Raw genomic sequence first — 12,421 nt, 5'->3', positions numbered from 1 at the left:
GCATCACCTGGTCCGCAAAGCTACAACTTCAAGGGCACCGTCAAACTCTTCTGCATCCCCGACCGTGATGGGCATTCGTCTTTTGTGACTCCTGGTCACTCATGAGTGGCATAGACTCTGTCCCTTCTGCTTGCTGGTACTTCTCACCTTGAATCCGCCTTTGGGTTCCACCAGACTCCTTTGTCTTCTTCTCCAGCAGCATCTCTCCTAAAGTCCTCCATTGTGGTCTACAGTCATGTTCCCACTAAACACACGGTCTCTGTGGGGTTCCTAGCTACTCACCTAGGCTGATTCCTAGGGTCCCCAGCTCTTCTACATCTTCTGGGTCCATTCTTGTTTTGAGTGGTTTGCCTTTGACTATTTTACTATTTGGTTTGGTCTCCCCCTGTAGACCACTGTGTATTTGTGCTACTTAAGTGTTCCATTTCCTAAGTATTGTGTGTATTGTGTTTGCATCTTTGGGTAGGAGATAATACAAGGTGTTAGTGAGTGTTTGGAATAAAATGCCTATTTTTACAGCTATACTGTGTGATTCTTTTTCACTTAACCTATACCAAAATATTAAGTATTGATAAAACAAGCTACTTTACACTCCTTCTGGACTAAACCCGAAGGCTGCTCTCCACAGCTACTACTTAGAGAGCTTTCTAATGTTGTCTAAGACCAATAAAATCCCCATAAGGGTTGTCTGGATTAGTGCAGGGTGCTACACTTGTGAGCACCATATACTAAGCCAGCCTCTCACATGATCCTTCAAGAGTACCACCAGAAATCTGCAAAAAAGAACATTTTAAAAAGGGCAGGGAGCCTTTCTTCATTAAAATCTCCCCAGGGAGGGCCAAGGCCGAGGAGATGATGCATTTTACATTTTTTAACTAGAAATGTTGGCAGGGGACATGTGTAATCTAGAACGTACTACATACAAAATGTTCAGCCTGGGGACCTTAATGAGAGTTTCATTTCTATCCGGTTGGGTCCAGATGCAGAGAAAGTGTTTACTCAGTCTTCCAACTTTTATCATGCCAGGATTTCTTTAAAACTGGTGAGTCAGAGTTGGGATCTCTTCAAATTAACAGACCACATGGTAGCATTTCAGCAAAATAAATACAGTTCAGACGCATGTGAGAGCTACTTTTATTCTTAAAGTGGTGCTGCATTTAGCCCCAGTGTCAGGACTGCACAGGAAGATCTGCAGCAAGTAACAAAGTGTGAAGGAATGCAAGAATTATTCTAAGACAGTAGCACATTACAGTACATTTTTTTTGCCCACGTGCCATTCTAGATAGAGACCAACTGTATGCAAAACAGCCTTTGTCCTGCACCAATAGGAGTAGTCTAGCCCAACCTGCCAGGTAGTTGCTTTCCAGTGGGGAGCGGGCGTAGCCAGGCGGCACTACGCACGCTCCGCAGACGGAGCGTAGCTGGCCGCCACCCGCCTCCCTCCCGCCCTCCCTAAATACTTTCAATTAAAGGAGTAAAATAATTAAAACGCACTTACCTTGCCCGCCGCTGCCCGCCGCGTCCCCGGGGCTCGCTATCTTCCGTCTTCCGTCTTGTTTACTAATGCGCATGCGCGGGCGGCCGCGCATGCGCATTTTCTCGTGAGAAATGCGCATGCGCGGCCGCCCGCGCATGCGCATTAGTAAACAAGACGGAAGACGGAAGATAGCGAGCCCCGGGGACGCAGCGGGCAAGGTAAGTGCGTTTTAATTATTTTACTCCTTTAATTGAAAGTATTTAGGGAGGGCGGGAGGAAGGCGGGTGGCGGGGCTGGCGGCCAGTGGTGTTTGCGTAGTGGGGCTACGCGGAGTGCGGAGGTGGGCGTAGTTTCTCGCCCACTTCGCGTAGCTCCGCGAATCCCCACTACGCACACTACGCCCAGGGCTATATTTATGATATACCAGATATACCTTGAGTCTTGTTGTACAGTGAGCACAGGATTGACATTTGGTCATAGACGGTGCCCTTAGGGCTTCCTCTGAAACAACTTATAAAGTGATGGGAGGAATTAATTTCACTCAGTAGAGATCACTTGGCAGACATAGTGCAAACCATTGTTTTAACCCACTGTGCCACTCTAAACAGAGACTGCAAATTAGTCATGGCCTTAGGCCAAAAGGGACCGTTCAGCCTGAAATACTAGGCCAGGACCTCTCCTGACAGCATCACAAGCAAACTCAGACCACTTTCGCTCTACTTAGGCCTCATCCTTGAATTATAGATTCAGGGCCAGATGTACCAAAGGGTTTTACCCATTCTGTGTCTATGGGAAAATGAGTTTATACATATGACCCCTAGTCCTGTAATACAGCGACCACAGAACCCATGTTCTGGCATATCCATCGCACTTAGGGTGTCTACTGCAAAAAATAACAAAGTGATGGAAGATAATCTTGAATTATTCTCAGCCACTTGCTTTTCCTCAGGGCTGCATTTCATGCCATAGTTTTTCATCATTTCTGTTCATTTTGTTGACAGAGACCAGCCATGTGCAAATCCCTCTCAGCTCAAAATGGAACAGTCTAGTCCACAGTGCCAACTATGTCCTCTTCAGGTAAGAGCACAGGCAACTCCAGACAATCATTGACCTCCTTGAGCTTCATCAGTGAGGCATAGCTTGAGCCATGTGGCTCACAAGAAGATATGTCTTCTCTTGGGCTCCAAGCTAAAAAGAAAGATGAGACGGGCAATATGCTCAAATGTTTTGAAGAGATCAGAAGCCTACCTACTGAAAAGTAGAAGAGAAAATGCATCATTCAGATATTATTAAAAATGAAGTTGTCAGTGGGTTGAACCAGAAAAAGAGACCCAAAGGTAGGGGTAATTTTTGATGAAGCCATTAAACTTCACCCTGCAATTGTATCATATTGCATTGTATTGTAACATTTATATAGCACTTACTTATCCTATGTGAGTCACTGCAACACTTGTATCCATGGGTAGCATGCTACACCATGGGGGATGTGTGAATAGGGGCGTGGCCTAGCCACCGACTGTGAAGGCTGCGTAGGCTGATAGTTCCGCCGTAGCCCTTCTTTCCAGCTACATCTGTGGCGGCTCTGATGGTGATTTCGCCGCAAAAATGACCCGGAGGCAAGTGAGGTCAGGGGGTAGCAGCAGCTGCAGCTTCGGACCGATCGTTGCTTGTGGATCGGAACGGCACTGTGTGAGGAGATATGCTGCATGGTTGGGCCTAGGACTGAACCTGAAGCCGGTGCCTTGCTTGCTGCTGTGGGCCAGGCCTCAACGTTAGCGGTGCCACAACAGAGAACTTGCTGTGACATTGGCGGATGGGGCGGTAAGCAGCTGCGGGGGGTCAGCAGTTCCCAAAACATCAAGACTGTTTGCGGGCTTCCACAGAGGCCTCGCAGTGCCTGGAGCCACGGGCGTGTCGGCCGACAGGCGCCCGGCTGGAGCCCTGCCCCACGGCTGTGCCCGGGGTGCCCCCCCCCCCACTGCCCCTGAGTTGCATCCATGGCTTCAAACTGCTGCTTCCCCGTCTGCCACATGAATATACCCTGTGAGACCCCCCACCGAGGCCCCCATTGACGCCCTCCTCCACTGCTGCCTAGAGCTAAGATTACAGGTGCCTCGCCCTGTGTTTGGCCTGCTTGAATGCCCTGCGCCTTCTTTTCTGGTACTGCATCATTGCTTGCTTGTGGGGACTGTGTTTTTTCGGGGGTACTGCTTGCTGGTGTCACACGACTCGGACCTCTGTACCCCCTGCCGATGGTTGCTCTGGGTGCTGCAGGGGTGCCTGACACTGTGCTAGTTGCCCCGGGGGCTGCAACCCTGCCTCGCCCTTAACTTCTACGTATTTGAGACTGCTATGACCAGTGGATACCTGTGGTGACTCTCTTGTTGCACTGCGACCAGTGCAGGGGTTATGGGGCGTAAGGACCCCCGACAGAGCACACTTCCTTTCAAACCTTCGGCCTCCTGGCTGAGCTGCGGGCAGGATTCAAGGCCTGGACACCAGATTTGATGCCCTTGACCAGCGCCTGGATGCGTTGGGGTCCCGGTTGGACAAACATGAGGAGCGTCTGACAGTAGCAGAAAGTAAAATCTCAGACGTGGAGGATGGTGCGACCCAAATGGTCAAAAAGTATGAGAGGATGGAGAGGCTCCTTAAAACGGTAGCGATGAAGAATGAGGATTTGGAGACCCTGGGGTGCAGGAATAATATCCGCCTTATGGGAGTGGCTGAGTCGACCAACACGGGTAGGTTGGACCTTTTTGTTGAGAAAATCCTCACAGAACTCTTCGGCTGGGACTCTTTCACCGATACTTTTGTTGTGGAACGTGCGCACCGCATCCAGGGGCCTCGACCGAATCCGGGGTGTCCTCCATGCTCGATTATAGCACGCCTTTTGAATTTCAGGGACAGGGAGGCTGCTCTGTGGTTGGCTAGAGAGAAGGGGCAACTGAACTGGCAGGGTTCCACCATTTCCCTCTTTCCTGATTTCACAGCGATGGTGCAGGAGGCACGCCGGAAATATGCAGGGTTAAGGCTGCACTGTGGAAGCTTTGTCTGCGCTACAGAATACTGTACCCTGCGCGTCTAAAGATGGATATGGATGGATGGTCCCGGGTTTTCTACACCCTCCATGAAGCTCAGGAGTTTTGCCAACAATATTCCAACGCTGCGAAGAAGAACTGTGGCGCATCTCCATCGCACTCTCAGGGTATTCCGAATTTGGGAGCGAGTGCGGAACTGTTTGGTACCGGTTAGCTCCGTATGTTGTGATCCTCTATTGTAGTTGTAGACATTGCTCACCAAGTTATAGTTTTGTTGAAGCTCCTCATAGTAACGCCTTGATGGCACCCCAAGTTGTGCCACCACGGATGTGCGAATATGTTATTCTGTTATGACATGGTATGTGGTTATGATGGGGTGTTGCCAATTCCCACGTGCGGATCCACATCTATTTTTTTTCTTGGGGGTTCATTGCTTTGGTTTTCAGTTTGCAGTCACATCTTGGAGTTGTGATGTGGGATGGGGTCTTTCCACCCACATTTGGTGGGGCATATGTGTGGGACGCTGGTGGAGTTTGGAACAGTTGGTCAAATTTGCGTGATATAAGTGGTCTTGTGTACACTTCGTGGTTTAGCACAACTATTGTGCGAATAGGAGTGTCAATTATTCTCTTTGCCTTGGACTATGGCTAGTAAAGTTCTGGCAGAGGCTGATGTGTCTCTGATATCTTGGAATGTTCAAGGTCTTAATAAAGTCCACAAACGTAAGCAAGTGACAAATTATTTACAGCGCCACCAGGAAGATGTCGCCTTCCTGCAGGAGACCCACCTGACTAAAAATGCCACCCCATTAGTTGCTGCTGCGGGGGTCACATAGATATTTTGCTGGTTATAGCGCCCATGCCCGAGGAGTGGCTGTGCTCATCCACAAGAGACTGTCCTTTCATGAGGAGGAGGTGTACAGGGATGAGAGCGGGAGATATATGTTGGTTAAAGGTTGCATGCTGGAGCACTCTATGCTTTTTGTCAACGTTTATGCCCCGAAGGTAGAGGACCCTGAGTTTTTTAACGATGTTTGTTCACATATTCTTCGGATGGGGGCTGAGTATGTATATTGGGGAGGTGATTTTAACTTGACACTTAACCCAGAGCTAGATAGTACTTCACGCACCACAGTCACTAAACCAAGTGTGCGGAGCGCCATGTGGGGTATCCTAGAACAATTGGATCTGGTAGATTACTTGTGCCACCATTCTGGCAGTGACTTAGGATGCATGCACCACTCTGCACCCCATAACACTTGGGCACGCCTTGACTATTGGTGCCTTTCGGCGGCTGTATTACTTTGGCTCAAGGATGTTAAGCATTTGCCACGTACATTGTCCGACCATTCCCGGTGCTGGTACAATTACGGATTCCAAGGGCTGGGGGGGTGGAGCGCACTTGGCGGTTCCCAGACATGGCCCTACGAGACGTTTTTGCAACTGAACTGGGAGAATCTATTGTGGAATACTTTCAATTGAAAGTGAGTACTGTTGAATCCAAGGCCACCCTCTGGGAGGCATTTAAGGCATATGCTAGGGGTATCTGCATTTCCAAACATGCTGGTGTGCTCCAGTCGCTTCACCCCACGCTTGCGCAGGTAGAACCCAAACTTCGGGACCTCGACAGTAGCTCACATGCACCGGACTCCCCTGATATGCTTAGGCGCGCTTCTCTGCAGGCTGAGTTCAATGAAGCTGCGGACAGAGAAGCCAACTTTCTGGGTAAAAACACCATAGCTCGTAGGTATGGGGAGGGAGAACGGCCCGGCAGGACACTGGCACAACCGATGCCATACATTCGTAAACCTACCTACATAGCTACATTGACTGGGGACTCTGGAGAGCGGATAACAGGGAATGTGGGAGTGTTGCGTGAGGTGCTGAAATATTATATGGAACTATACACCTCTAGGACTGATTCAACCCTAGAGGACTGCCAGGAGTACCTTGACGAGGTTTCCCTCTAATGGTTGGGCAGGGTACATCAGGAGTTTCTGGCTAAACCCTTCACGGAGGGGGAGATTTCGGACGCCATTGACGCTCTTGATGGCACCAAAGCGTGTGGATTGGACGGTTTTACGGGCTGTTTCTATAAAAAGAATAAAGATCTGTTAGTCCCCCATCATATTGACGTTTTCCAGGAGGCAGTAGATAAGGGGATACTTCTGCCCACTCTAAGGGAAGCAGTCATAATTTTAAACCCAAACCCGGTAAAGCCCATTTGAAATGCTCCTCATACGGGCCCTTGTCACTATTGAACTTTGTCAATAAAATCTTTGCTAAAGCAATTGCCATCAGGCTTGCATTGATTACTGAGCAACACATCTCCCATGCGCAGTCTGGCTTTATTCAGCACAAATCCATGGCCCTGAACACACGCACACTGTTCACCACCCTCAATGGACTTGAACTGACTTTACCAGCTGCAGCGGTGCTGTTGGACGCCGAAAAGGCGTTCGATTCACTGGAATGGCCATTCCTATATGCCACCATGCGCGCCCTGGAGATCCCTGAACAGTTTTTGGCGGTGGTCAGACTGTTGTACACCCAGCCAATGGCCTCCATTTGCCTCAATGGCACACGGACTAGGGCATTCCCTCTTACTTGTGGTACGTGGCAGGGATGCCACGTACCACAGGTAAGAGGGAATGTCTCCCCTCCTTTTCATACTGGCACTAGTACTGGCACTAGTACTGTTGGTGCTGCATTAACAGGGTAAGCACAGCCACCGTGGATTACAATTCAAGACGGGACCGCTGATGCTCACACTCTATGCCGACGATATCATATTATATGTGCGGCGCCCTGATGAAAATGTACCACCACTGCTTGGCGACGATACTAGATAACCTTGTCAGGTTTACACATCAACTGGGGTAAATCAGAGGTGCTCCCGCTGACCGATGCGGTTTTCACCAGAACGGGGGACTATGCTTTAACTTGGTGCGACGACTCGGTTAAGTATCTAGGTGTCCATATCCATAGGGACCAGGACAGTGTCTTGCAGCTGAACTATGGCCCGGCAGTCGAGAGGCTCGAAAGCAATGAAAAACAGTGGTTGTGACACCCCTGTCCATGGAAGGCCAAATAGCCATAATAAAAATGGTACTGTTGCAGCAGTTTCTGTATTTTTTTACGAACATCCCAATCCCTCTCTATAACAGTTTTTTTTACAGAATGCACACTTTACTTGGGAGGTTGGTGTGGGGTGGGAGACATCCATGAGTTGGATGGGACACCTTGGTGCTACTATATGAGAGAGGTGGATGTTGCGTACCGAACTTGCACATTTACTATTTGGTTGCCCAGGCCAGTTTTGCTTGGCACTGGTATAACACGAATACTCTGATCCCATTTTATCGGCCTGAGGCAGACTTAGCACTCCCTTATCCGCTTCACACATTGCTGCTGCGCGGCTTCCCTTGGGATCCACGTGATATTCAAACGCTATCCACCACGAACTGGGTTTGGCGCAAGCTGGCAAAGGTGACTGGCATGAGTGCCCTGTACTCTCACGTACTACCCTTGGCCGGTAACAGTTGGATACCTATTGTGCAGGAGGCGCTAGTCAAACGTACACTATCTGAATTTTGACTACATATCTTTGAGGACTTGTTCCCTGGGGGGCATACAATCTTGCGCACGGAGGACCCTCGACTCCAGGAGGCCACGATTTTAGACCAATTTGTGCTCATGCGTGTACAGAAGGCACTCCATGCCTGCATTGAGATCTACCCATTGGCGCCCACTGCATTTCCTCTTCTGACTGGGGCATTAGGGGAGGAGATGGGAATCACTTGGTTGCAAGACTATACAAGAGGTCGATAGGACCGCTCCCGAGTAGAGACACGGCGGTGAGGGCTGCCTGGGAGGGTGATCTTGGACATCCCTTAATTGACCTTCAATGGCGGCGTTGCTGTGAGCAAACGCGGAAAGTGTCGTGAACCACCGTCATAAACTGTTGCATTTCAAGTTTCTGCAGTGTGTATATCTCACCACCCGTAAACTACACTGCATTGACCCAGCGCGGTCTGATGCCTGTCTGAAATGTAAAGACCCGCATGCGGACTTTGCCCACATGACATGGACATTTCCCAGGTTGTAGGTTTATTGGACATCGATTTTCAGTGGGATATAAAGGATGGTTGAATTGGACATAGCACCATCACCTCTCCTTGCCTTATTGGTGTATGTCCATGACTTCTCCAAGTCCTGGCGTCGTTTTGTAGCGATGGCGCTTCTGCTAGCCAAACGCGAGGTGGCCCTTAAGTGGGTGGTACTACACTTCACACATGGTTGCACAGCATGACACATTGCAACACCACCAGCGATACATATGCTCAATTGCAGCTGCCCGCCTCTAGACCGGTGGACTTTTGACAACCCTTGTTAGCATACCTACAGCAGTTACAGGAGTTTAACAATACACCTCCACAGACACCACAGGTATCGTAGGGCCAAAGGACATAATTAGTGCTGCATCCTGATATTAACTATGTTGTACAGAACCACTGTGCATGATGGTAATCACTGAATGTTTATGACAATTGTTGTACGGTTGAAACCAGCAGTGTAGATATGACTGCATACCTGGGTTACCTGTTAGACAAACTACTAGCTACTGGGGATATTCCTATTGATTGATATGTGTTCCTTGTGCTACCACAGACTATGTACGCTATGATTCTGGCCGACTGTTTCTTTATTCCTTTTCTGATTTCTCTTCTTTATGTTGTTTCTTTGGAAAATGCAAATAAACAAATACAAAAGCAAAAAAAAGAGGATGTGTGATTAGAAAGGGGTTGTCTGGGTTCTGATCCTATGTGAGAAGTGTTTCACCTCACAGATTCAACTTTATTGAAGAATATCTTTATAGTATAGGAATAGCCCTGTATGGAGAATCCTGTCCACAGAGTCCCTCTGGACCTTTTGACCTGAGGCTCTTTTTGAACCCTAGACGTTCCCTCCACCCCACAAATATTATTGAGTTGTGAGTGGTTTCAGGATGTGATCGCAAGAAGAGAGCCATTCTCGCAATTGCTACCCATTCCAAGATGGCTACCATTACCAAACGCTCCTTTGTAGTGCGTCCAACTGCACACTTATGACCCACTCAGCCATCCTTACTCACACAGCTGATTGCAACTGAGTCACCCGCACCTCTACTGGGCTGTAACCACCTGGCGACTAGGGCCCGATTATGATCGCGGACGGACTTGAGTCCGTCCGCGACCCCTGAGGAGGAGGGACCATCCGCAGGGGCTGCGGCGTTCCCTCCAAGCAGATTAGAATGTGACCACCAGGTTGGCGGTCACATCCTCTATCTTTAACATTGCGGCGGGTGCAGCTTCAAGCTGCACCCGCCGCAAGGCTAAAAATGCATGCATCGCATTTGCATGCCCAAAGCGGCAGGCACAGCGCAGTGCCTGCTGCTTTGTGCACGCAAATGCAGGGGGTACCATAGGTAACCCCCATGTGCACCCCCCACCCCCTTCACCCAGGGGGCCCGCAACGGGCCCCCGAAGTGAAAGTCCGTATGCTTTTCCACGGCGGAAAATCCGCCGCGGAAAAGCATGTCCTTTCCACCATCCTAATATGGCTGGCGGTGTCTGTTAGACACCGCCACCATATTAGGGATTTTCCGCCGCAGTCGTATTGCGACCGCGTCGGAAAAGCGGCGGACGGAATTCAAGACCCACTAGCCATCCTAAAATGGCGGTGGGCCTTTGGAGGCTCCGCAGCTGTTTTTCCGCATCCTCCGGGCCGGCAGTGGCTTCCGCCGGCCCGGAGGATGCCGAAAAACCACAATCATAATCGGCCCCTTACTTAGGATACTTCCAAACTCTTTATAAACGGGATCTAGATTTCACTCCCTACCTACAGGTTAGCAGAGGAGGGTAGGTCCCAGCTAATACACCGCAAGGTTCATTTGAGCAATTCAGGACTCAGCGCCCTGGCAATACTTTGTACACTTATTACTCCTGGGCAATTTAATTACTATTTATTGTTGCTTTGTATCAGTTGTCTAATTCCCGCAAGGCAAAGCCCTCTGCCTTACATAGGTGGCATCTTTAACTGTACTGAAGGGTGAGTTTTACCCTTTGACTTGCCTTGATGTTACATTACCCTGTTTAAAAGCATTCTAGAATATGGGGTGCTTCTGGAATTGCAGTTATTGGCATGCTCACTGCACATTACTGCTTTTCAAGTTTCTTTTTTAATCAAATTCTCACGTGTCATATACCACAGATGAATGGTTATATAATCTCTATGTGTGTGTTTTACATCCTTTGCACACTTTGAAGTGAGCGCCAATTCGGGCACTTACTGTACCAATGGGCAGTTATGTGCCAGTTCCTCTGATCCTTGTTCTTCAATGTCTGCCAACTTCGGCATTGTTCTTATGGCTATTTCACCACCTCTCCCCCGTCACAGGTTGGATACTGCACCGCAGCAGGTGCAGGTGAACTGTTCTGGATTGGATACCTGCAAGTATCCTCTGGTTCCAATCCATGGTAGGGTAGGTACAGTTACCTGGTTCTGACGAAATAAAACAATCCTCCTGGCACCTAGGCATGAAACATGTTGACATTTTAGCTATCTTAGTACATTATTGCGACAGATAGCCCCACTGTTTTTACTGTGTCAAGGGGAATGTCATATTAAAACCTTCTTTGGTCTCCCTTAGCCTCTTTTAACCACTTGAGCACAACTCTACACCTACACCCTCTCACTTGTATTCACCATACGGCTAGAACAAAAAATCTCTGTTAAAGAGCCCCCACTGAGGGGCCATCAAGCATTGCAGCACCAGCTCTACGAGGAACGCCCTATGATGAAGCATGACATGCTTCTTCGTGCTTGAGGGAGTTCAGATCTCATCACCGAGATCCCTGATCCTTCTGATCATTTTTCCATCCATGAATGCTCATTTTCTCCCCCATCTTCCCCCTCTCCACTTAGGGAACTGCACCCCTCTTTCTTGTTGGAATTGTTTCCATATCATGAGTGAAGACCACTGAGGTGTATTTATTGTGTTGTGCAGTGCATAGCAGCATGATTGATGAAGAAGTGTGAAAGATAGGCACACAGTTTATGTCAGTAAGATGACAGCTTTAGGTATTTTTGTGATCATAGTCCACTAAACTGGTGCCACATTGGGTTGACCATTTTGAGATTATAGTTTAAAGTGTATGGTCTTGAGCAGGAAGCGTATTGAAGGGATAGATGGTGGAGGATCTGCTGGGGTGAACTTGTTTCGGTAAGAAAAGCAGAATATATTCTATATGTAAACACAGCGCACTTATAAGAGAATGTCTCTTAAGGATAGCACCTTAGACTGTATTCCCCTGGGGGTCCTTTTCCCCTCCTCCTCCTCCACACTAACCAGCATGTCTGTGGTAGAACTTTCCAGGTGACCCTAAAGGTGCTGAGTACACTAGTGATTCACATCATAATCTGACTTTGGCCTTGAAAATTTCACCTTTTTCCATAGACCTTAAGCAAATCTCCCAAAGGGCCTATATCACTACTCATGTCTTACTCAGTTGGAGCCCTCAGCATAGTTCAGAAGTCACACAACGTCTTCTATGCTCTGAAGATGAGCAGCTCACATCATGTTCTCCCCTTGTCGGTGAGTGGTGCACTGAGGCACTCTGTTGGAGGAGCCCTTTCTGCATGGTCACCTCAGATTTTTGCCTTCGTTTGCAGAACCTGTTTTTGTTGGCTTTTAGGACTCTGCACACTTTAATCTTGCCAACCAGTGGTATAGTGATTCTGCTCTCCATTTTAAACATGTTAAAATTGGTATGCACCTTATTGGTCTATTTAATTTACTTATAAGTCCCTAGTTTTTGGGACAGAACACCTTCTGCATGGTAATGGACATGTACCCCTACCCT

Source organism: Lissotriton vulgaris, chromosome 8 (assembly GCF_964263255.1).
Source record: "Lissotriton vulgaris chromosome 8, aLisVul1.2, whole genome shotgun sequence".
Taxonomy (NCBI): Eukaryota; Metazoa; Chordata; class Amphibia; order Caudata; family Salamandridae; genus Lissotriton; species Lissotriton vulgaris.
Note: the sequence above shows the minus strand (reverse complement) of the source record.